At 47.2% G+C, this 26,844-nt stretch overlaps 1 long non-coding RNA gene across 1 annotated transcript in view; it reads left to right on the top strand.

The window, feature by feature from the left end:
- The first annotated feature begins 6,541 nt into the window (after positions 1 to 6,541).
- Positions 6,542 to 26,844, top strand: part of LOC147152409 (uncharacterized) — a 47,612-nt gene continuing 27,309 nt past the window's right edge. The window contains exon 1 of the long non-coding RNA XR_015085822.1: positions 6,542 to 6,630. This is a non-coding gene — a long non-coding RNA (uncharacterized LOC147152409). The remainder of the gene's footprint in view (positions 6,631 to 26,844) is intronic.

Here is a 26,844-nt window from a genome sequence, read left to right as displayed (position 1 = left end):
GCTGATTCCTTAATAACCAAGCTATCAACCTCTATATTTTTGCTATATAAAAAATCTGATAGACTGATACAAGTTATTGACACAAACACAGTACCCAGCAAGAAGTGTAGTTCATCAACCAACTCATCAATTGCTGTAGATGGAACATGAAAAATGTTTTCCAACTTCAAAAGAACCGAGACAAGTTTTTTTTCAACAACTTCAGGAAGGTCCTCTGAATTATCAATATCACTATCTCCAACTGCGTCTGAGACTACCATCTATGACCGCAGTAAATGTGGGCTCCTCATCTGCTGGACTAGACTGAACACTGACTTTAACTACACCTGCTTTAAAATCCTTTAAACTGTGTGGATTAAAATTACAATTTTTATGTGAGTTAAATGTACTATATATGTTTGACTGATACGTACATCCCTCAAACATACAAGTTACATTTTCATACTGCCTAAGGTGTTGATTAATATGGCTAAAGTATTCCTTCTCTGTTGAAAGTACAGTACACCCACATGTCTGACATGAGAACGTAGTGGACTGAGCACCTGCTGTTTCTACCTTACTGTGTGTTCGATATGTGTGACTCAAAAGTTTCTTCCAGCTTGTGAATGTGCAAGGACAGCCTAGATATATACACATGGATATTGGCCTGTCAGGCTACGGTGGAAATACCTCAGCATAAAATGTTTTAATAACTCGTACCTGGTTGATAATAAACGGTCACACAATTTGCAAGACCACATTCACACAGCACCTGTGGACGAAGACATGTCATGTCATGTCATCTTCCAAACCGCTTATCCTATATAGGGTCGCGGGGAGTTGCTGGAGCCTATCCCAGCCGTCAATGGGCGAAGGCAGACCACACCCCGAACTGGTCGCCAGCCAGTCGCAGGGCACACATAGACATTGTCACTGAGCGGGAATCGATCCCATGCTGCCCGCACACAACTCAGGCGTGTGTACCACTACACTATCAGGGACACGAAGACAAAGAATAACAAATCAATTAGGTTCATCGGGCCTGGTGAAAAATATGATATTTTAAAGTCGGCATAAACTACGCAAACAAAATGGCTCTGTAGTGGCAAAATAAAAACAAATCCCGGACCGTTTGATCTAAGTGTACGAGAATTGGCAGGCACGTGGAGTACCCCAAGACGTACAAAAACGTCCACTGCAGCCATAGTCTAAAGTGAACAGGAAGTTTTGAATGTCCTATTTTGGCCCATTTTTGCACATTTACAGGGGGAATACTTTTGCACCCTTGTCTCAGAGAATTCGTCCGATTTACTTCAAACTTCGGATATATCATCTTAAATGATGAATTCGGTATTTACTAATGCTTAACTAATATGCATATTAATAATGAGTAAAACATTTGTAGTTGCATTTACTAACTATATACACATTATTCATGTGAGAAACAAACTTTGTAAATGATGCATTCAGTATTTACGAATGCTTAGCTAATGCTTATTAGTGTGTACTTATTATAAAGTGTTACCGAAAAACCTATGACACAAAACATGTTTAAAATTTGAAAAATGTATTAGAAGAAATCAAATTACTTTCAGTAAACCCCAGCATCTCTATTTGGCCATACATTAAATTATAGTCAGTGTTTCCAATAAGATCATTTAGTTTAAGTCATATTTTAGCACAGTGGTACCTCTACTTCATACGAAATTTTCAAGTTATGAAACACCTCAACAGGAAAATATTGCCTCTAGTTACAAAAAAAATTTCAGGATACGAAAGGTAAAAGGTGATACTTATAGCTGCTCTGTCATTGGCTAGCCTAGCATCTTCCTGGCGTCCCATTGGCTTAGAGGGACCTCTGCCGTATGCCTCTATTTTAGTGGTTGGATAGGTAAATGGATAGATGATGCATCGTCCTAGTCATTCGCCCCTCGAGCCATGAGGTCTTCCAAATAGTTTTACGTGAATTAGAAACGAGGAAAAGAAAAAAGGAGAAAATCGTTTTTTGTCCATAGAAACAAAGCAAGAGATAATAGAAAAGTATGAAAGGGGAATGCGTTTGTTTGATCTCGCCAAAGAATATGACCGCAATGTATCGACAGTCGCCACGTTATTAAATCAGTTGTTTACAAAATGCCAGGCAAAAAACACTTCTGAGAGATAAAAATGAACCAAAGAGGACAAAAAGCAATGAGGACAGCAATTAAAAGGTAAACGACTATCATTTTTATTCCTTATCCTATTCTTTGTTGTTGTTTTTTTTTTACATTATGCACAACTCTAATTTATCGTGCGATAATCTAATTGTAACATGCATTTGTTAAATGTTTTCATGCATTTTATGCTTTATAAAACATTTATTTCTGAATATTGGGGGGCTTGGAACGGATTATGGAATTTACATGGGAAACGCGTCTCTACTTACAAAATGTTCTACTTAAGAAATTTCTTCCAGAACCAATTAGTTTCGTAAGTAGAGGTACCACAGTAATATGAAATTGTTCGTCAACCACGTACCAAAAGATTTAAAAAGACTAAATCTAAAGTGATTGACTGTAAGAACAACAGTACATATTGCTGTAAAAAAAACATTTTTTGAACATAACACATAACATAACAATCCATCCAATAAAGAACAATACTACGGTTAAACTAAGCTTGACTTGGGTCCAAGGCAGTAGCATGCATTGGGATGCCCCCTTTATGCTCATGAGCGAAATGAAGCCAATGCTTCCCAGCTGTACAAACATCTTTCTGGGTCAACGCGCACTTTCACTTTCACTTTCAAATGGCAAGGATAATGTGACAAAACTCCCATACAGTAAAACAACAAAGATGTTTAAACATGCCAGAACATTATGTTTTGTGACTGCTGCCTGACTGACTCACCGACTTTCTTGGATGGAGAGTGCCGGAAGGCACCAGAAAACAGAACTACAATTGGAAAACAAGTTGTCACTCAAACATGATACAGAGTGTTCCATCTAAAAGCATGACACACTCATATTTAATATACCATTCCTTCCATGTTGTGGAGTCTTAGGAGTTTTCCAGTGTGGTGTTATACCTGAAATTCATGCACAAAATTTAGACAATGTGTATGCAGTATGCATGATGCCATCTACCTCCTCAGAACAAATATCTGAATTTGGTTCACTTAGCGTTATTTTGATCAGTTTTCAATTCTGCTAGGCTTGATACTGGTATGAGATCCTGAAAGAAAGGTAGAAAAAAAGTTGCAATAAAAAACAATTGTATCAAACCACAACTTGTATAGTGTTAAAATTGATAGGTAAAGTGTCAGGTATTTACTATTTAGGGGTACAATATCCTTGAAATCGGTACAGTCGATCACAATGGTTAAATGCAAAAAACAAAGGCTTGGAAGATTACAAGTTTGTACAATCCAGATTTGTTTCCACTTTATGTGATCATGTTATCATGTCATCAAGGCTAGCACCTTCACGCAAGTCTTGCACTGTGTGACAGTTCATGGCGAAGTGATTAGAATGGTCTTATTCATTTATGCATGCATGCTATGATCCATCGACTACGCCTTGGTTTCTTTCTTGGTAGCCTGTACAATTGGTAGCCCCTTGTTTTGCCTCTTGTTGTGGCACCCTGGTGCACAACAGCTGTCTACTATGATTGTAAAAATGTTTACTACAAGTAGCGGACGCGTTTTCTATCATGCCAAAATGACTTCTTTTTTTTAAAATGATTTATTTGTATTTTATTTTTTATGGCTGTGTGAATATTTGGCGCATTATATTGCATGCGTAACGTCATTGTCCGTGACTCTATTGGTAAGAACGTTCTGATTGGCTGACTATCACCACGTCGTTCAGTTACAATGCATGCAATTGGTCAATTCGTTTCATACTGCGAACAGAACCCCGCCGGTTAAATGATAAAAATGAAAAGAAACATTTTAAACACATCGTGATATTAAATCAAGTCTCTCCAAACTCGGTCCTCAAGAGCTGGTGTCCTGCCTGTTTCTATCCCAGCTGTAACACACATGATTCAAAAGTTATCAAACTTCTTCAGAGCTTCCTAATGAGCTGATCATTTGAAACAGGTGTGTTGTAGCAGACACAGATGGAAAACAGGCAGAAAAGTGGCCATTGAGGGCGGAGCTCGACATGTCTGTATTAAATAATACATTGGTCATACGATAACCGTTATAGGTTTGGGAACAGACCCATTTTTAAAACAAACGAACAGAATCTTTACACATATTTCAATGTAGGTAAAGTTCAAACATGAGCACAGCACCCAAGAAAGATAATTTCTTCAAACTTACTGAAAAAGCAGGGAGGTACTCGGAGCTGGTTTTCTGTACGGAAAACGGCGCGATGAAGTCAAGTGCAAATCAGTGCGCAATTGCGCATGCGCTCCTGGGTCGTCTTCTTCCTCCGGCAGAGGAGACGCTTACTGTCCCCCGCAGGTTGCTGGTGCTACTTCATGTCACACCAGTCAACACGTCGCACAATCTAGTTTTATGCGGGAAGTCCAACACACCTCTAAAGGCTCATTTATGCTCAACGTTAAATACAGATCTGGTTACGTACAGTATAAGAGCCTTCCAAATGACAATCTGAAAGTAGACGACCTTACATTGAAGTGTCGCACAGAAATGATACAAATATTCACATGTTTATCTTGGTGAGCTTTACATCTTTTACTAAAAGATGGTCTTTTTTGTGGGGTTGGACCATTTTTGAGTTAGACTCCTGCACGGAAATGGCTAAGACATGAAAACGTTTGTATGAAACAGTACCAACACCAATGTGCTCAGGGCAAAAAAAAAATCTGTCAGAAAAAAGTGGTTAAGAAAAAATAAAGTGTTTATATGGAGAGAGAGAGAAAGAGAGAGAGAGAGAGAGAGAGAGAGAATGAGAGAAAGGAGAGAGAGCAGAGAGAGAGAGAACGCATCACTCAGTGCTGCAGATGTGGCAGACTGAAACAGAGTTACACGGGAAGATATTAGCTGTGTCACTTGTGGGTTTTGATGCAAGTTTTATTGTTGGAGATACGAACGACGAACGTGCAATATGATAATAATAGTACTGGAGAGACGATAAATAACGACCATATTCCGAAAGTCGTACCCTCCCGCCGCACTTATAGTTGTTTGAGGTACAATACAGGATCCAGGGAACGCAATCTTATTAATATTATGATTAGGAATCCTATTATGGGCAATTATCCGGATAAACCTATTTTACTGAAACTCGGTCTGTTTAATATTAGATCACTCACTTCGAAAGCCCTGTTAGTTAATGACCTCATAAGAGACCATAAACTTAACATGTTTGGGCTTTGCAAGACCTGGTTGAAACCTGATAATTTTTTACCGCTAAATGAGGCCTCACCTCCAAACTTCGTTAGTTCGCATGTTGCGCGCCCTCATAAGAAAGGTGGGGGTGTAGCCCTTATTTATGAATCTGATTTCAAACTTAGCACGCATTCTAGCGCCGCCTTTAAAACATTTGAGGTGCTCACTATACGATCTACAGCCTCATTGCCGTTTTTTCTCGCAGTTATTAACCGTCCCACCGCCTCGTACGCTGGATTTTTAGATGAGTTCTCTGAGTTTTTGGCTGATTTGGTGCAGATAATATAGTGATTATGGGTGACTTTAACATTCATATGAATCTCCCGTCTGAACCACTTACAGCAGCATTTCAGACAATAATTGATAGCTTTGATTTCACGCAGATAATTGACGGAGCGACACATAAAAATGGTAATACTTTAGATTTGGTATTAACCCGAGGTTTAGCATGCGCAAATGTAACGGTGTTTCCGTATACTACTGTTATGTCTGACCATTACTTTACAAAATTTGAAGTGCGGGCTCATTACCACCGCCCTGACCACAATCAAAGCTTTAGCAGCCAAAATATTAGTTCTTCAACCACCGCTGCGCTGTCTGAGCTACTGCCCCTGGCAACTGCTTCGTTTCCGAGCTATATTGGTTCGATTGACAACCTCACAAATGATTTTAATGTTGCTCTGTTAAATGACTTGACTTGAGAGAGAGAGAGAGAGAGAGAGAGAGAGAGAGAGAGAGAGAGAGAGAGAGAGAGAGAGTGAGAGAGAGTGAGTGAGTGAGTGTTTTGTGAAAAAGGCCTGTGCCCCTCAGAATATGCCCCCTTCCCACCTCCCTCTGCTGAAGTAGAAAAATAGAGAAGGGCAAACATGGATATGTTTTAATTCAACCAAAATACAATGTTGATTCAACTGCATCTTTTCATCACAAACTTCAATGCTGACAAGATGTTGTTGAACCAACGTTGATTTACCAACGGTCTTCAACTAAAACAAAACAAAAAAACAAAAATCAACCTTCTTAACCCTAATTCAACATTGATTTAACATCTTTTGCTACCTGGGTACAATCCCGCATTGCATTTTATCCAAAGCACCTTGTTGATGTTGTTGTGCAAAGATAAAGTTAAGGCATGATTGCCTCCAGGGACTGTGCTTCTTTGTTTTTAAAATAAGTAGGAGGCAATGACTTCTTCCTCTCTTAGGGAGGCAACGAAGAAGAATTTTTACTTTCGCTTTGCACGACGACGACAAGCGTTTAAAAGTGCAGGATTGTACCTTTTGGGCTAAATGCACTACAGCATTCTAGTTAAGGTAAGTCAATTTTATGATAAAAATGAAAACTTTAACATAGTTATTAGTAGTGTTGTTCCGATGCCATTTTTTGGCCCCGATACCGATTCCAATACCCAGCTGTACGGTATTGGCCGATGCCGATACTGTACCGATACTAGACTTTTGCGGGAAAAAAAAGAGATATAGGAGCATTTTTTTCATGTAACTCTAAAGAACTGCATACTCACTTGGATGTAAAACCATTGCTATCATGGTTTGGTCGGACTTAAAAACCTTTGTGAAACAGGAAAAAATAAGAAATAATATACACGAGGTATCTTTGAAAAAGATTGTGTCGGATTAATTACAAAAGCTATAGGACATTATTATAAAAGTTTGTTTTGAGTATTAGTGACCCATCGCAACAACTTCCGCTCCCAAATCCACTTTCAAAACTAAAAACAAGGAGTAGAAAAATCCAACACGTTCAACTCCAAAATCCAAAATTGAGCAGGGTTTGTTGTTGCGGTCCATTCCCCTTGTTCATGCTCGCTGCCGTTGCCGCAGCCGCCGCAAGCTCTTGGTGCTTGTTCACATGTTTCATCCTCAAATGTTTTATCAGGTTTGACGTATTGAACCTGGCCACTTTAGTTCCACCTCTTGCAACTTTCGCACCGCTAATTTTGCACTTAGCTGTTGTACTCGCTGGAGTTTTTATGTTGAAGTAGAGTAGTTCCATATCGCCGCCGACATTATTTCGCCTGTGCCTCACTGTTTTTTTTTTCTGTCAACATGAAAAAGCAGCCCCGCCATTGGTTAAGAGTGTCCGCTCTGGGACAATAGTGATGGCTAATACTGAACAGTCACCACACCAGTGTCGCGATTGAGCAAGATACTGTACAAGGCGCTGCATTCAATGTAAATTGAGCAGGGTTTGTTTTGGCGGTCAATTCCCCTTGTTAATGCTCGCTGCCGCCGCAAACCCTTGGTGCTCGTTCACGTTTCATTCTCAAATGTTGCATCTGTCAAGTCCGACAAAAGCGGACAGGAAAAAATGTGGATCCCAAAAACGCAGAACGAGACAAAAGCGTTGAACAGAAAAATCTTTAATTACAAAATCCAAAAATGACCGACAAAGTATGAACAAAGGACGCTGGCGTAAACAAGGCCAGGGAACATCAAATAGGGAACACAAAATGCTCGCACAAGGCAAGGAAATATTGACAACCGAAAAACAATACTGGATTGCAAAAAACTCCAATAACACGAAACACAAAGCGCTCAGTCAAAGTGACGAGGAACAAAAACGTTATATAACAAAACCTTACCGGAAAAATCGAGAACAAGATACAAGAACGTGACGTCTAGAAAACAGATCTTGGGCTGTGAAGCGAACAAGGTCAATAATCCGACAAGATGTGGTGGTGAACAGTGTCCTTTTAAACCTAGCTGATTATGATACGCCACAGGTGCACAGCTGAAGGGAACGCCCCCCCCCACTCCAGCTGGGCTGCAACTAACACAGAGAGAGAGAGAGAGAGAGAGAGAGCCAGAGACAGAGCGTGCCTGGAGCAAAACATGACAGCATCAGGTTTAACGTATTGAACCTGGCCACTTTGGTTCCGCCTCTAGCTACATTCGCTCTAGCTGGAGCAAGATACAAAGCGCTGCATTCAACGTCTTTACTAGTACAGCATCGGGAAATGGCATCGGCACGTTACTTGTAAGTGTACTCGCAGATACCGATACCAGTGTTTTAATGTGGTAATGGGATACTCCCCGATACCAGTATCGGTATTGGAACAACACTAGTTATTAGCGAACGTTCCGTCGTAATCGCCCGCTGCTGCGGTTGAAGCACAATTCCTCTCACAACCTGCAGCTTGGTATTTATTCTTCATTTTTCATTTTTAAAGTTACATTTATTGTATAACAAGTATTTATAAGTGTGGGAACCATTATCTGGGGGTTCGAAACAGCGTAACAGAGGCGTAAATCCCCCCAATACAAAACTTTAAAATAAATATGATAGAAAATAATAATAATAATAATAATAATAATAATAAGTCCGACTCTACTTCGCGGTTTTTCACCTATCGCGCCGGGTTCTGGTCCCCATTAACCGCAATAAATGAGGGATCACTGTACATAAAACACTATGACCCAGGCAATTCAGATTACGAATCAGGTCAGTATTTCCAGTCTGAGACTTCACTGCAAAAGACAGCAGGATGTGTTTTGGTGGTTTGGTTTGACCACCAGTGACGGCAAACACCAGATCACTGCCTAGGGATTTGGTGAGTCGTTCAACTCTTTCTGATGGCTGAGGATCGGCTAGCTTCCCGAATGAACGGCTACTTTTAAACAGCGTGGAGAAGTGAAAGCAGACAGAGCCAAACATATTAGTGAATACTGAAGCAATCGGCATCTACATAGCAACATCTATGAGCCCATATGCTTTAGTCGAGGAGCCGTGCTTCAAACGTTTATTAAACATGCTGGAGCCCCATTACAATGTTCCATCCCGGGCGCACAATAGCAAGATCGTGGTCCGTGTCATATACGATCCCACAAGAGCCGTGGTGCCGCATGAGCAGTCCTCTGCTGCTCTTATAATGAAGTTAAATTTCATAGTTGGGAAGTGCTACCTGACTTTATCTACAACCTCATTCTATCCATAGAAGAAAGGGTGCTTTCCTGTCTTTAATCTTTATGATTATTATTGTTATTGTTATTATTATTATTATTATTATTATTATTAATGAACAACCCTAATGTGCAAGTTTTTATTCTATTTTGTGCTCTTATGACAGGGAATGTTTTTTGCTTTATAGCAAATTGAATTGTAGCTTGCTCTCTGTTAAAACTACATTTAAAAAAACAACCTAGTCTTATGCATTTGAGATTTATTGCTGTACCGGACCCATACCGAACCGTGACTCCCATGCTGAGGTACGTGCCGAATCGTGACTTTTGTGAACCGTTACACCCCTAGTATATTCAGTAAAACAGTCCCACATGCAATCCCGCTCTAATGGTCCTGACAGAACTTTAAAAATTGGAAAATTTCAATAAATTGTTCAGGAAGCAAATTTCCATTGGCCCATTGGTTCTGTAAATGGGATGTGGTCCAAAATACTAGTGCAAATAACTTCAGCGCTGGTGCAACCAAGAGAAAAAGCTGGGCATACCAGTGAAACCGGTACAAAATTGCCGCTCTTGCAAGCCAGTGCTTGCTTGAGCAAGCAAGAGCGGCTATAACACAAAAAAAAAACCTGCACAGTCTTCTTTCCCTCCCCATCCTCCTGCTCCTCTCTGTGATTTTCTTTGTTGTTGAAATACAATAAGTATTCTCTAGTAAGGAATCATATTTGCATTGTTCAATCTTTCCTCATAACAGAATTTCCTTATGTGGGAAATGACTGCGGTACATGTCCTGTGTAAACGTAGAAGTATGTTAACAAAATACATGTGTAACAACCTGCGATTGGCTGGCAACCAGTTCAGGGTGTCCCCCGCCTACTGCCCAAAGACAGCTGGGATAGGCTCCAGCACGCCCCGCGACCCTTGTGAGGAGAAGCGGTACAGATAATGGGTGGATGTGTAACAACACAAGCAATATAATGCTCAAAATTTTCCCCAAAATATTTATTAAACAAAAACTAAACTATAAAGTTAAGGTATATGAACAAAATGCAGTACAGTATAACAAAGATGGTCCAAATACTGTTGAAAAAATACTGTAAATACAGTAACACCAAAGCAGTACAGTACCTTAACTACAGTAAACTGCACTGTATTTTAGTGTTGATTTTTCTCAGACTTGGGGAAAAATGAGTCTATTTTGAGTTGTTGTGTTTGCTGTGTGAAAATGTTTGTCTGCGCAACATACAGTTTTGTTGCTAATTGCAAGAAACTGTCCCGTTGATCATCGCTGATGTCTGGGGATTCTTGTGCATACAAAACATTTTTGATGCCATCTCCATAGCTCTCTTGCTGGACGGTGGCTTTACATCAGGACCTTTCTCGTAGATTTGAGTTTTTCCGACTCCCAAGTGTCTCCTGGATGTTTTTTACTTTGTGTCCAGCTTCGCATAATCGGATGCATTTCGCTCTCTCTTTCACGGTCATTACCATTCTTCTTCGTTTGGATGCCATGAACTACAGACGAAAATGTAAATGAATATACTTAATTTTTTCCGCAATTTCAGTAAAACGCATGCCAAAGAAGTAACTTCCATGTCGCCGTTTTGGATCCGATGATGGCGGAGCGGTCAGAGTTTTTCCATAGTGCGAGCGGGAGCTGGTCCACTGATAGTGTAGTGGTACACACGCCTGAGTTGTGTGCAGGCAGCGTGGGATCGATTCCCGCTCAGTGACAATGTCTATGTGTGCCCTGCGACTGGCTGGCGACCAGTTCGGGGTATAGTCTGCCTTCGCCCATTGGCGGCTGGGATAGGCTCCAGCAACTCCCCGCGACCCTGTATAGGATAAGCGGTTTGGAAGATGACATGACATGAGCGGGAGCTGCTTGAGATTACGCTACTGTGGACTTCCCTATGGGTTCCGGATACAGTACCGGAACTTCCGTTGGAAGTAATCGATCGTTAATGTAATATAGTGGAAGAAAATTTTATGCATACGTTTTTTTTTTTCCGAGTGAGGGAATTTCCGATGGCGGAGCGGTCAAAGTTTTTCCGTAGTATAGAGCGTAGACTGCTTGAGTTTGCGCTCACTGCGGGCTTCGCTGTTGGTTCTGAGCAGTTTGTAATAGCATAACAATAACCCATTAATGCTTTGACACAAAATTCCAGTCATCTCACCCTAAATTCCTTTACCTTTACCCATCGTGAGATTTTATTGAAACTTGTACCTTTGCTGGAACTATACCATTTACCTTATTTCAAAGCCACGAGTTAACCTTACTTATAACTAGTCTAAGCAATATAAACATGACAATGACATTTTAACACAATATAATCCCTTTTTTTCCCCTTTTTTTTTTTTTATTCAGTTCTCATTGTTTCATGTCATAACTGATGAATAGTAACCACACTGTTCACACTCTACTGCTGTGGTAATTTTCAATAGTATCCTGCTGGAGCAAGAATAGGATAACCCCTATGCAAACCAGACAGCTGTGGTTGTGACCCAGACATGGGTCAACTGGGCACCCCTCTAGAACCAGACCCGGAGGTTGGGCTCAATGACAAGCGCCTGCTGACATCCTTCGGTACCTGCCGGGCACAGCCCGAAAAGGTAATGTGGGTCCCCCTTCCCATGGGCTTACCACCTGTGGGAGAGGTCAACGGGGTCAGGTGCAAGACCAGCTGAGTGACAGCCAATTTGCTACATAACTGTCTTATGAGGATGCCACAGCATTTAATTTATCTGCCAAGCAACGTAAAACCTTATAGCAGCAATAGGTTATAGCATGCAACAGCTCTCATTCAAATGATAATTTATGCTAATTAATTTAGTGTTTAACTGAATCAGACATTATCCCAGACAAAGGGGCTCAACTGGTGAGAGACGGTTTAATATAGATAAAAGAAACATGTTGCTTTGTGGCAGACATTCTTTAATCACTTCATCCCATTCAATATCATTTCAAAATAAAATAAGGAGGCAAGGACACACAATGTAGGTTTAGGAGAGTTCGCTCATTCAAAAATATCATTGTCTTTTTCATACTGGGATTTTACTTCACTGTTGTAAGTGGTTGCTCTCCAGTCACTCAATACACAGAGACAAAAAGAACGAGTGCAGCAGGGCCAAGTGCCTATTCTAAAACACACATCAGCTTATTAACCTAGACACGCGAATGTGCACGCACACACACACACGATGCACACGCACATGCACACGCATACACAGCTCTGAGGCGGGCAACAGTGATATCAGGAGGTAATATATTGAGGTTGCATTGAGGTTGTAATGGTGTTATTAAAGAAACAAGCCCGGGTGGAATAGAAAGAAAATCCTATTAAAATAATTATAGAGGCCTAGATAACAGCAGCTGTGTGTGTCCACGTCTGTGTGTCTGTGTGTCTGTGTATGTGTTCTGACCCCCAAATATTTATATGGTCACATTATGGTATAGGCTCTCCCCAGGGTAAGCCCCCTTGGATTGTTATATTTTAAAATGAAGCCCTGTCAAAGGGCTAATCAAAGTTTTAGCTATGGACAAGGGTTAGTGGAAAAGTCGCTTAATGTCAAGTTTATTTGTAGAGCACTTAATGACAAAAGAGTTTCAAAGGGCTTCAAGCCCACCGTTGACAGAGATCCCATGATCTAAATCCTTCTACTTCATTTGGGGAAAATAGAATAAACTTTGCAGATGACCGCAATGACCAGACCGCAATGGGTATAACATAAATTAATGTATTTTTCATTAATAACGTTTCTACAGCTAGAACTCTTGTTTCAGACACCACAGTTGATCACTCTGTCAATGTCCCGTGTTCAGCAGCGTTAAATTATTTTATACAGTTTCCTTGACATTTTTAGAGGATGTGGTTTGACAGACTTAGCCATCTGGGTCCCCTTATGACTCTGTTCCTCCACATTTCTTTCAGGAGGTTCTCTCAAGTATTGGTAAATCGGTCTTGGCCATTATCAACAGCAGTCTTTCTTCTGGTGTGGTACCTAAACAATTTAAACATGCTGTGGACCATTTTGGACCAACTGGAGACGCTTGAGAGAGGACTGGCTGACTCCAAAATAAAGTGCATTACAGTAATATAGCCAAGATGTAACAAAGGCATGGATTACTGTTTCTAAGTGCTGATGAGAAAGGAGGGGCTTTACCTTAGCCAGCTGTCTAAGATGAAAGAAGCTGGACCTTACAATATGCTTTGCCAGTCCAATTTAAGATCACTGTCAAATTTAAAACCCAAGTTCAAGACTGTTGGATTTAGATATGAAGCCGGGGGGCCAGGTCAACAGGGTGGGATGTAGAAGAGCCAATGGGACTGAACACCATAGCTTCAGTTTTCTTTTCATTGAAATTTAAGAAATTTAGTGACATCCAGGCTTTGATGTCCTCTTGACAGGACAAAAGTCGTTTTAAGGAGAAATCGTCTTTTTTGCTCAGTGGGACATAGACTTGACAGTCATCGGCATAGCAGTGGAAGGAAATACCGTGTCTTCGAAGGATGGAACCCAGGGGCAGCAAATACAACGAGAACAGCAAGGGCCCCAAAATAGAACCCTGTGGAAGGCCATATAGAGGGTCAGGGCGGCACTCAGAGGAAGCAAGGCTAACAGAAAAAGTCCTGCCAGTCAAATAGAATCCAAACCACTCTAGGGTTTTTCCACTAGTGCCGTCTGCCTCCTGAGTTGACACGAGTTTAGCGTAGCTAAATGTCCGAAATATAACCGGTCGGGGTTCGTGTGCGCATTCATGCTCTTGCCCGCTTCAGCCTGTGTAAGTGGAGAAGCAATCTTCATGGTATGTTTGATTTTGTGGAGGTGATCATGATGAGATCACGTTTGCTGTCAATAGATCCAAACTATTGCGCAGAACACTTTTATACTTTCACAGGTTGAAGTGGAGTAGTAATGTGCATTTGCATTTTGGTGGCGATGGCTCGCCGTTTTATACAACAAAACGGACAAAGCGAGCATTATTACCAGCTTGCCACCCTCCCGTGACGTAGACCGCTGAGACCAAAAAAATAACAAACCGAGCCCCAAAAGGGGGAGGGGTAATTTGTTATAAATCTAATCACAAAAAAAGACCTTAAATCACTACAGAGTCTTTTGGGCAGAGCATTTTAATACTGGTGTCATTTTTACATGCAAACCTTTGTGCCAATGTTAAGCTCATCCAAGTGTCCTTTTAAGCAGCAAAATCCACCTCTTGTCAGCCATCTCAGTGGCCATGTTGTCACTTCTCTCGACTAAAAATAACATCATAACTGCTCAGGGCTCAGGTAACGACCAATCACGGCTCAGCTTCAGAAAACAGGTCAGCGTGATTGGTCATTACATGAGCCCTGAGCAGTTGTACAGTCTTTTTCAGTCAACAGAAGTGACAAAATCTTCGACTGAAACTGTAAATAATAATAAATTCTGCCTGTGTGAAAGCCACATGTCTAAGCTCTTTAATTATTTTGGAATTATGTTTCTGTCTGCTACAGGGGCTGAGATATTAATTATTTTGTAAGTGTTTAATTTCTGGGAAAACCTCAGGTTTTCAAGGGTAATTCCAAAGGCGACCTTAGGTTTCGGGGAGCTATTGATCCAGGCGTTTTAGGCCGAATGGGTTAAATCCAGCTTTTCTCAATTAAGGCAGCTGGCTAAGGTAAAGTATCTCCTTTCTCAACAATACTTTGAAACAGTAATTCATGCCTTCGTCACATCTTGGCTGGATTACTGTAATGCACTTTATTTTGGAGTCAGCCAATCCTCCATCAAGCGTATCCAGTTGTTCCAAAATGCAGCTGCTTGCCTCTTGACTGGTACTGGTAAGAGGGAGCACATACTGTAACTTCTACTCTGGCGTCCCTTCACTGGCTCTGTGTACATTTCTTTTTAAGATTTGATTGTTTGTTTTCAAATCTTAAAATGGCCTCGACCCCTCGAGCCTCAGGTCTGCGGACCAGACGCTACGAGAGGTATTGAGGACTAAGCGAAGGCTCAGAGGAGATCAAGCCTTTTCTGTTGCCAGTCCGCTTTCTTTGGAATGACCTCCTGATAAATGTAAGGCAAGCCCCCTCATTTCCCATCTTTAAAACATGCCTTAAAAATCACTTTTATTCTTTGGATTTTAACCCAGCATGAGACTTGGTTTAGATTTTTGTCTTTGTGCTTTTTAATGTCTCTATTATTGTATTTCTTTATTTTTTGTTGTTGTATGACTTATTTTTGCTCCATGCACAGCACTTTGTATACTGTGGTGGTTGTTGTGACTGGTTGTTCCTTGATGTATGCCTTTGATCATTTGCTATGCAGTTGCTGTGGTCCTTTATTTTGTCATATAGGCCTGATGTCTTAGAGTTTATCAGCTTGAGGTACTGAGTGACACGTTGTCAGTACATCAAACTTTCTTCGAGTGAGGATGCAAGCTTTCTCCCAGTCAGAATTCCTCCAGTCCTGCTTTCTGTAGTTACTTTGTATTTATGTTGATAAAGGCATTTACTTTTCAACTTCCATGTCACGTCTGCTATTGGGTCCAAATCCTGCTCCTCACATAACAGAATATATTGACCCGTTGTGGACCCAGCCAACTCAAGACACAATCCATCAAGCTGAAGACATCACCACCTGCTTCTAACCATCCCTCCATCTCCAATCTGGACGTGATTGTCTCACCCGCTGCTGCTTTGCATTTTCACTGGGAACCTCTTGGGTCACTCCTCTACAATGGGTCGCCCAGGTCATCGCAAGTCCCGGTCTGCCTGCTACCACCCTTAGCCAGCCGACCACCCCCACATCCTTTGTGTAAACTCTGTCTTTTCTTCCACATCTCTCTCACCTTTGCCATCTACTTGTCCTAGTTTTTCATATTCCACTTGTAGTTTACCACCCAATGCTTTGATTTTAGACTCTGATTTTTCTGATTCTGAAGATGGCCATGATTTGCTTAACTCCTTTCTGATCCTGGGTCTGAATTTGACAGGTTTTCCCACTCCCTTCCGCAGTCATTATTCAAGCCCTTGTCAGTTTTTGTCACATTTTTCTGATGGTGATCCCTTAGGGTGCACACCCGGAACTTTCCCTTAAGACCCTGACTTGGGTGCCCAATTGACCATTTACATGGGACCTCTGCAGGGTGGCCAAAGCAGGCGCTCAAGTAAAGGTTCTGGTTCCTCCCGGAATCCTGCCTCTTCCAAGTCGCATCATTCCGAACCTATACCCAAGCAACTTCACTCCCCACTTTTTCGTCACCTCTTTCACTGTGTACTTCTTCTCTTAGTCCTGTTCGTCCTATTTCTTCTAGTTTACCTTCCTCATGATCTGCATTCCCAGCCCCTCCTGTCTCTTGTGCTTCCCAAACTCTATGGTGGCAGACTGATGAGGTAGGGCCTTGTGCCAGCTCCTTAGCAAATGCAGGCCCCTGTCCTGGCTCCTTGGCAGCACCAGACTCCAACCCTGCTCCAGCAACGCAAGTCCTGTGGCTGCCCTCTGAATCTGCTCTGGTGGCGCAAGCTCTGCAGCCGCCTTCCGCTCTAATTTGGCGGCGCAAGCTCTGCGGCCGCCCTCCAATTCTGCTACGGTGGTGCAAGCTCTGCCGCCATTCTCTGATTCTGCTACAGCGAAACAAGGCCTGTAGTTGCCCTCTGATTCTGCTAGGGCAACATAAACTCTGCGTCCGCCCTCCCATTCTGCTACAGTGGCGTAAACTCTGCTACCGGCCTCTGATTCTGCTATAGTGGAACAAGGCTACCCTTTGACCATGCTCCGGCGGCGCATGCTCTGTGGGCGCCCTCTGATTCTGCTACAGCGGTGGAAGGCCTGCAACTGCCCTCCGAACATGCTCCAGTGACGCAAACTCTGAGGCCACCCTCCGATTCTGCAACGGCAGCTCAAGCTCTGCGCCGCCCTCCGAATCTGCTAAGCAAGCTCGGCAGAGGCCCTCTGATTCTGCTAAGATGGCACAAGGCCTGCGGCTGCCTTCCCACTCTGCTGCAGCGGCGCAAGCTCTGCTGCGGCAGGGCAAGCTCTGCTGCAACCCTCCGATTCTTCTACGGCGGCACATGGCCTACGGCTGCCCTCCGATCATACTCCGGCGATGCAAGTTCTGCAGCCGCCCTCCTATTCTGCTATGGCGGCGCAAGCTCTGCGGCTGCCCTCTGATTCTGCTAAGGTGGCGCATGGCCTGCCATCTTGGACAGGGAAATTAGCTAGACTCAGGATACACGCCCCGAGGTCTCCCTGGTGCGGCGGACATCTTGGAAAGGGGACATTAGCTAGACTGGGGATACTGACCCCGAAGTTTCCCCGGAGCGGCGGCCATCTTGGACAGGGACATTAGCTAGACTGGGGATACTCACCCCGAGGTCTCCCCGGTGCGGCGGTCTTCTTGGTCAGGGACATTAGCTAGATTGAGGATACTTGCCCCGAGGTCTCCCCGGTGCGGCAGCCTTCTTTGAGAGGAACATTAGCTAGACTGGGATACTCACCCCGAGGTCTCCCTGGCGCGGCAGCCATCTTGGATAGGGACATTAGCCAGACTGGTGATACCCACCCAGAGGTCCCCCCTGTGCGGCTGCCATCTTGGACAGGGACATTAGCTAGACCGGGGATACTCACCCCGAGGTCTCACCGGTGCGGTGGCCATCAGGGTCAGGGACATTAGCTAGACTGGGGATACTCACCCCGACGTCTCCTCGGTGCGGCTGTCATCAGAATCAGGGACATAAGCTAGACTGGGGTTACTCTCCCTGAGGTCTCCCCGGTGTGGTGGCCATCTTGGTCAGGGACATTAGCTAGACTGGGGATACTCACCCCGAAGTCCGAGCGGTGCTGCGGACATCTTGGTCAGGGACAGTAGCTAGACTGGGGGTACTCGCCCAAAGGTCTCCCCGGTGAGGCGGCCATCTTGGTCAGGGACAATATCTAGACTGGGGATACTCGCCCCGAGGTCTCCCCAGTGCGGCGGCCATTTTGGGAAGGGACATTAGCTAGACTGGGGATACTCGCCCCGACGTCTCCCCGGTGCGGTGTCCATCTTGTTCAAGGACATTAGCTAGACTGGGGATACTCACCCCGAGGTCTCCCCAGTGCGGCGGCCATCTTGGGAAGGGACATTAGCTATTCAGGCGAAACTCCCCCTATGGTCTGCCTGGGGCGGCGGCCAACTTGGACAGGGACATTAGCTAGACTGGGGATACTCGCTCCGAGGTCTCCCCGGTGCAGCGGCCATCTTGGTCAGCGACATTAGCTAGACTGGGGATACTCGCCCCGAAGTCTCCTCGGTGCCGCGGCCATCTTGGTCAGGGACATAGCTAGACTGGGGATACATGCCCTGAGGTCTCCCCAGTGTGGCGGCCATCTTGGACAGGGACATTAACTAGACTGGGGTTACTCGCCCCGAAGTTTCCCCGGTGCGGCGGCGATCTTGGACAGGGACATTAGCTAGACTGGGGATACTCGCTCCAAGGTCTCCCTGGTGCGGCGGCCATCTTGGTCAGGGACCTAGCTAGACTGGGGATACATGCCCCTAGGTCTCCCCGGTGCGACCGCCATCTTGGTCAGGGACATTAGCTATTCAGGCGAAACTCCCCCTATGGTCTGCCTGGGGCGGCGGCCAACTTGGACAGGGACATTAGCTAGACTGGGGATACTCGCTCCGAGGTCTCCCCGGTGCGGCGGCCATCTTGGTCAGCGACATTAGCTAGACTGGGGATACTCGCCCCGAAGTCTCCCCGGTGCCGCGGCCATCTTGGTCAGGGACATAGCTAGACTGGGGATACATGCCCTGAGGTCTCCCCAGTGTGGCGGCCATCTTGGACAGGGACATTAACTAGACTGGGGTTACTCGCCCCGAAGTTTCCCCGGTGCGGCGGCGATCTTGGACAGGGACATTAGCTAGACTGGGGATACTCGCTCCAAGGTCTCCCCGGTGCGGCGGCCATCTTGGTCAGGGACATAGCAAGAATGGGGATACATGCCCCTAGGTCTCCCCGGTGCGGCCGCCATCCTGGTCAGGGACATTAGCAAGACTGGGATTACTCGCCCCGAGGTCTCCCCGATAAGGCGGCCATCAGCGTCAGGGACTTTAGCTAGCCTGGGGATACACGCCCCGTAGGTCTCCCAGGCGCTGCAGCCATCTTGGTCACGGACATTAGCTACACTGGGGATACTCGCCCTGAGGTCTCCCCAGTGTGGCGGCCATCTTGGACAGGGACATTAACTAGACTGGGGTTACTCGCCCCGAAGTTTCCCCGGTGCAGCAGCGATCTTGGACAGGGACATTAGCTAGACTGGGGATACTCGCTCCAAGGTCTCCCCGGTGCGGCGGCCATCTTGGTCAGGGACATAGCAAGAATGGGGATACATGCCCCTAGGTCTCCCCGGTGCGGCCGCCATCCTGGTCAGGGACATTAGCTAGACCGGGGATACTCACCCTGAAGTCGCCCTGGTGCGGCGGCCATTAGGGTCAGGGACATTAGCTAGACTGGGGATACTCACGCCGACGTCTCCCCGGTGCGGCGGCTATTTTGGTCAGGGACATTAGCTAGACTGGGGATACTCACCCCGAGGTCTCCCCGGTAAGGTGGCCATCAGCGTCAGGGACTTTAGCTAGCCTGGGGATACACGCCCCGTAGGTCTCCCAGGCGCTGCAGCCATCTTGGTCAGGGACATTAGCTACACTGGGGATACTCACCCTGAGGTCTCCCCGGTGCGGCGGCCATCTTGGTCAGGGACATTAGGTAGACTGGGGATACTCACTGCGACGCCTCCCCGTAGCGGTTGCCGTCTTGGTCAGGGACCTAGCTAGACTGGGGATACATGCCCCTAGGTCTCCCCGGTGCGACCGCCATCTTGGTCAGGGACATTAGCTAGACTGGGTATACTCACGCCGACGTCTCCCCGGTGCGGCGGCCATTTTGGTCAGGTACATTAGCTAGACTGGGGATACTCACCCCGAGGTCTCCTAGGTGCGGCGGCCATCAGCGTCAGGGACATTAGCAAGACTGGGATTACTCGCCCCGAGGTCTCCCCGGTAAGGCGGCCATCAGCGTCAGGGACTTTAGCTAGCCTGGGGATACACGCCCCGTAGGTCTCCCAGGCGCTGCAGCCATCTTGGTCAGGGACATTAGCAAGACTGGGGATACTCACCCTGAGGTCTCCCCGGTGCGGCGGCCATCTTGGTCAGGGACATTAGCAAGACTGGGGTTACTCGCCCCGAGGTTTCCCCGGTGCGGAGGCGATCTTGGACAGGGACATTAGCTAGACTGGGGATACTCGCTCCAAGGTCTCCCCGGTGCGGCGGCCATATTGGTCAGCGACATTAGCTAGACTGGGGATACTCGCCCCGAAGTCTCCCCGGTGCGCGGCCATCTTGGTCAGGGACATAGCTAGACTGGGGATACATGCCCTGAGGTCTCCCCAGTGTGGCGGCCATCTTGGACAGGGACATTAACTAGACTGGGGTTACTCGCCCCGAAGTTTCCCCGGTGCGGCGGCGATCTTGGACAGGGACATTAGCTAGACTGGGGATACTCGCTCCAAGGTCTCCCTGGTGCGGCGGCCATCTTGGTCAGGGACATAGCTAGACTGGGGATACATGCCCCTAGGTCTCCCCGGTGCGACCGCCATCTTGGTCAGGGACATTACCTAGACTGGGTATACTCACGCCGACGTCTCCCCGGTGCGGCGGCCATTTTGGTCAGGTACATTAGCTAGATTGGGGATACTCACCCCGAGGTCTCCTAGGTGCGGCGGCCATCAGCGTCAGGGACATTAGCAAGACTGGGATTACTCGCCCCGAGGTCTCCCCGATAAGGCGGCCATCAGCGTCAAGGACTTTAGCTAGCCTGGGGATACACGCCCCGTAGGTCTCCCAGGCGCTGCAGCCATCTTGGTCACGGACATTAGCTACACTGGGGATACTCGCCCTGAGGTCTCCCCGGTGCGGCGGCCATCAGCTTCAGGGACATTAGCAAGACTGGGATTACTCGCCCCGAGGTCTCCCCGATAAGGCGGCCAACAGCGTCAGGGACTTTAGCTAGCCTGGGGATACACGCCCTGTAGGTCTCCCAGGCGCTGCAGCCATCTTGGTCACGGACATTAGCTACACTGGGGATACTCGCCCTGAGGTCTCCCCAGTGTGGCGGCCATCTTGGACAGGGACATTAACTAGACTGAGGTTACTCGCCCCGAAGTTTCCCCGGTGCGGCAGCGATCTTGGACAGGGACATTAGCTAGACTGGGGATACTCGCTCCAAGGTCTCCCCGGTGCGGCGGCCATCTTGGTCAGGGACATAGCAAGAATGGGGATACATGCCCCTAGGTCTCCACGGTGCGGCCGCCATCCTGGTCAGGGACATTAGCTAGACCGGGGATACTCGCCCTGAAGTCGCCCTGGTGCGGCGGCCATTAGGTTCAGGGACATTAGCTAGACTGGGGATACTCACGCCGACGTCTCCCCGGTGCGGCGGCTATTTTGGTCAGGGACATTAGCTAGACTGGGGATACTCACCCCGAGGTTTCCCCGGTAAGGTGGCCATCAGCGTCAGGGACTTTAGCTAGCCTGGGGATACACGCCCCGTAGGTCTCCCAGGCGCTGCAGCCATCTTGGTCAGGGACATTAGCTACACTGGGGATACTCACTCTGAGGTCTCCCCGGTGCGGCGGCCATCTTGGTCAGGGACATTAGGTAGACTGGGGATACTCACTGCGACGCCTCCCCGTAGCGGTTGCCGTCTTGGTCAGGGACATTAGCTAGACTCGGGACACTCACCCCGAGGTGTCCCCAGTGCGGAGGCTATCTTGGAAAGGGACATTAGCTATTCTGGCAACACTCACCCCATGGTCTGCCCGCTGCGGCGGCCAACTTGGACAGGGACATTAGCTAGACTCGGGATACACGCCCCAAGGTCTCCCTGGTGCGGTGGCCATCTTGGACAGGGACATTCGCTAGACTGCGGAAACTCGCCTCGAGGGCTCCCAAGTGCGGTGGCCATCTTGGTCAGGGACATTAGCTAGACTGGGGATACTGACCCCGAAGTTTCCCCGGTGCGGCGGCCATCTTGGACAGGGACATTAACTAGACTGGGGATACTCACCCCGAGGTCTCCCCGGTGTGGTGGTCATCTTGAACAGGGACATTAGCTAGACTGGGGTTACTCGCCTCGAGGTTTCTCCGATGCGGAGGCGATCTTGGACCGGGACATTAGCTAGACTGGGGATACTCGCTCCAAGGTCTCCCTGGTGCGGCGGCCATCTTGGTCAGGGACATAGCTAGACTGGGGATACATGCCCCTAGGTCTCCCTGGTGTGGCCGCCATCCTGGTCAGGGACATTAGCTAGACCGGGGATACTCGCCCTGAAGTCTCCCCGGTGCGGCGGCCATTAGGGTCAGGGACATTAGCTAGACTGGGGATACTCACGCCGACGTCTCCCCGGTGCGGCGGCCATTTTGGTCAGGGACATTAGCTAGACTGGGGATACTCACCCCGAGGTCTCCCCGGTAAGGTGGCCATCAGCGTCAGGGACTTTAGCTAGCCTGGGGATACAGGCCCCATAGGTCTCCCCGGTGCGGCGGCCATCTTGGTCAGGGACATTAGCTAGACTGATACGCACTGCGACGCCTCCCCGTAGCGGTTGCCGTCTTGGTCAGGGACATTAGCTAGACTCAGGACACTCACCCCGAGGTCTCCCCAGTGCGGCGGCTATCTTGGAAAGGGACATTAGCTATTCCAGCAATACTCACCCCATGGTCTGCCCGCTGCGGCGGCCATCTTGGACTGGGACATCAGCTAGACTCGGGATACATGCCCCAAGGTCTCCCTGGTGCGGCGGCCATCTTGGGCAGGGACATTTGCTAGACTGCGGAAACTCGCCTCGAGCTCTCCCAAGTGCGGCGGCCATCTTGGACAGGGACATTAACTAGACTGGGGATACTCACCCTGAGGTCTCCCCGGTGTGGTGGCCATCTTGAACAGGGACATTAGCTAGACTGGGGATACCCGCCCTGAGGTCTCCCCAGTGTGGCGGCCATCTTGGACAGCCCCGAAGTCTCCCCGGTGCCGCGGCCATCTTGGTCAGGGACATTAGGTAGACTGGGGATACCCGCCCTGAGGCCTCCCCAGTGTGGCGGCCATCTTGGACAGGGACATTGGCTAGACTGGGGTTACTCACCCCGATGTTTACCCGGTGCGGAGGCGATCTTGGACAGGGACATTAGCTAGACTAGGGATACTCGCTCCAAGGTCTCCCCGGTGCGGCGGCCATCTTGGTCAGGGACATAGCTAGACTGGGGATACATGCCCCTAGGTCTCCCCGGTGCGGTGCAGTCAGGGACATTACCTAGACCGGGGATACTCGCCCTGAAGTCTCCCCGGTGCGGCGGCCATTAGAGTCAGGGACATTAGCTAGACTGGGGATACTCACGCCGACGTTTCCCCGGTGCGGCGGCCATTTTGGTTAGGGATATTAGCTAGACTGGGGATACTCACCCCGAGGTCTCACAGGTGCGGTGACCATCAGCGTCAGGGACATTAGCAAGACTGGGGTTACTCGCCCCGAGCTCTCCTTGGTAAGGTGGCCATCAGCGTCAGGGACTTTAGCTAGCCTGGGGATACACGCCCCGTAGGTCTCCCAGGCGCTGCAGCCATCTTGGTCAGGGACATTAGCTACACTGGGGATACTCGCCCTGAGGTCTCCCCGGTGTGGCGGCCATCTTGGTCAGGGACATTAGCTAGACTCGGTATACTCACTGCGACGCCTCCCCGTAGCGGTTGCCGTCTTGGTCAGGGACATTAGCTAGACTCGGGATGCTCACCCCGAGGTCTCCCCAGTGTGGCGGCTATCTTGGAAAGGGACATTAGCTATTCTGGCGATACTCACCCCATGGTCTGCCCACTGCAGCGGCCATCTTGGACAGGGACATTAGCTAGACTCGGGCTACATGCCCCAAGGTCTCCCTGGTGCAGCGGCCATCTTGGACAGGGACATACGCTAGACTGCGGAAACTCGCCCCGAGGTCTCCCAAGTGCGGTGGCCATCTTGGTCAGGGACATTAGCTCGACTGGGGATACTGACCCCGAAGTTTCCCCGGTGCGGTGGCCATCTTGGACAGGGACATTAGCTAGACTGGGGATACTCACCCCGAGGTCTCTCCGGTGCGGTGGCCACCTTGCTCACGGACATTAGCTAGACTGGGGGTACTCACCCCGAGGTCTCCCTGGTGCGGCGGCCATCTTGAACAGGGACATTAGGTAGACTGGGTATATTCACCCTGAGGTCTCCCCAGTGCGGCGTCCACTTGGTCAGGGACATTAGCGAGACTGGGGATACTTACACCGAGGTTACCTTAGTGCGGCGGCCATCTTTGTCAGGGACATTAGCTAGACTGGGGATACTCACCCCGTGGTCTTCCCAGTGCGGAGGAAATCTTGGGCAGGGACATTAGCTAGACTTGAGATACTCACCCTGAGGTCTCCCCAGTGTGGCGGCCATCTTGGGCAGGGACATTAGCTAGACTGGGGATACACACCCCGAGGTCTTCCCAGTGCGGCGGAAATCTTGGGCAGGGACATTAACTAGACTGGAGATACTCACCCTGAGGTCTCCCCGTGTGGCGGCCATCTTGGGCAGGGACATTAGGTCGGCTAGAGATCTCACCCCGAGGTCTCCCTATTGCGGCGGCCATCTTGGGCAGAGACATTAGCTAGACTGGAGATACTCTCCCCGAGGTCTCCCCAGTGCGGCGGCCTTCTTGGGCATGTCGTTCAAAAGTATTGGGACACCCTGAAATTTCATCTTCAGGTGTCCCTAATGTAGCGGCCATGTTGTTCAAAAGTATTGGGACACCCAGAATTGTCATCCTCAGGTGTCCCTAATGAAGCAGCCAAGTCGTTCAAAAGTACTGTGACACGCAGAATTTTCATCTCCAGGTGTCCCCAATGAAGCGGCCATGTTGTTCAAAAGTATTGGGACACCCAGAGTTTTCATCCCCAGGTGTCCCTCATGAAGCGGCCATTTTGTTAAAAAAATATTGGGACACAGAATTTTGATCCCCAGGTGCCCCTAATGAAGCGGCCATCTTTTTCAAAAGTATTGGGGCACCTAGAATTTTCATCCCCAGGTGTGCCTAATGAAGCGGCCTTGTTGTTCAAAAGTATTGGGACGCACAGAATTTTTCTCCTCAGGTGTCCCTAATGGGGCGGCCATGTTTTTCAAAAGTATTGGGACACCCCGATTTTACATCCCCAGGTGTCCCTAATGAAGCAGCCATATTGTTCAAAAGTATTGGGACACCCAGAATTCTCATTCCCAGGCGTCCCAAATGAAGCGGCCATTATGTTAAAAAACATTGGGACACCCCGATTTCTCATCGGCAGGTTCTGTCCTTCCCAAGATTCCTTGTTTCCTTCCTTGCTTGATTCCTAGTGTCCTTTCTTCCTCATTTCTTTGCCTCATCCTTTCCTTCCTATTATTTTGTATTCTTACTCTGTTTTCTTTCTTGCTTGTTTTCCTTGCTATCTTGGTTCCTTGCTTCCTCCCTTACTTTGATAACTATCATTCTTTGTTTTCCCTATTTTTTTCCCTGACTTCCTTCTTTCATTGTTTCCTTACTTCCTCTTTTCTTGTTTCCCTTCGGATTTTTTTCAAGGTCATTCAACTTCATTCAACTTCATTCCCACGCGTTCTGAGGTTTCCATACAGCTTCCTTCGCCTTCACACGCAATTTCTCCAGGAATTGTTTTCCCTAGTTATTAACACAATTACCATGTAGACTCATATTTAAACACCTACATAACATTATTTTTTTACAAATTGGTCAGTCTTAACCTTCACATTCTATAACATTTACTAATGTTGACCTTTTTTCTTTATTATTAATGCAATTAATGTATAGACTAATGTTTAATCACCTACATGAAGTTTTTTTCAAATTGTTCAGTCTCAACATTTAAAATCATCAACATTTGCTTAATAATACAATCTATGTGTAGATGTGTAACACCAATAATGCAGTTAATGGTTTTAAAGATACTAAGGTAACTTTCATGAAGTATCTCGGTACATATATCCATCCATCCATTATCAATAACGCTTATCCTCACAAGGGTCGCGGGGCGTGCTGGAGCCTATCCGGCAGGGGACACCCTGAATTGATTGTCAGCCCATTGCCAGGCACACAGAGACAAACATCTACACTCACAATCGTACCTAGGGGCAATTTAAAGAGTCCAATCAACTTACCATGCATGTTTTTGGAATGTGGGAGGAAACCGGAGTACCCGGAGAAAACCCACGCAGGCACGTGGAGAACATGCAAACTCCACACAGGGAGGCCAGAGCCGGGATCGAACCCACGACCTCTGAACTGTGAGACGGACGTGCTAACCAGTCGACCACCGTGCTGCCTTCATATAACATATATGAGTAGTTAAATAACTTTTAAGAAAATATGTGACTACATGTCCATCCATCCATCCATTATCTCCCGCTTATCCGAAGTCAGGAGAAGTCGGAGGCAGCAGCTTCAGCAGGGAAGCCCAGACTTCCCTCTCCCCAGCAACATCCTCCAGCTCTTCCGGAAGGATTCACAATGCACATGAACAGGTGGAC

Source organism: Filicampus tigris, chromosome 2 (assembly GCF_054856515.1).
Source record: "Filicampus tigris isolate MCC_2025a chromosome 2, RoL_Ftig_1.0, whole genome shotgun sequence".
NCBI lineage: Eukaryota > Metazoa > Chordata > Actinopteri > Syngnathiformes > Syngnathidae > Filicampus > Filicampus tigris.
This window is presented reverse-complemented; position numbering and strand designations above follow the sequence as displayed.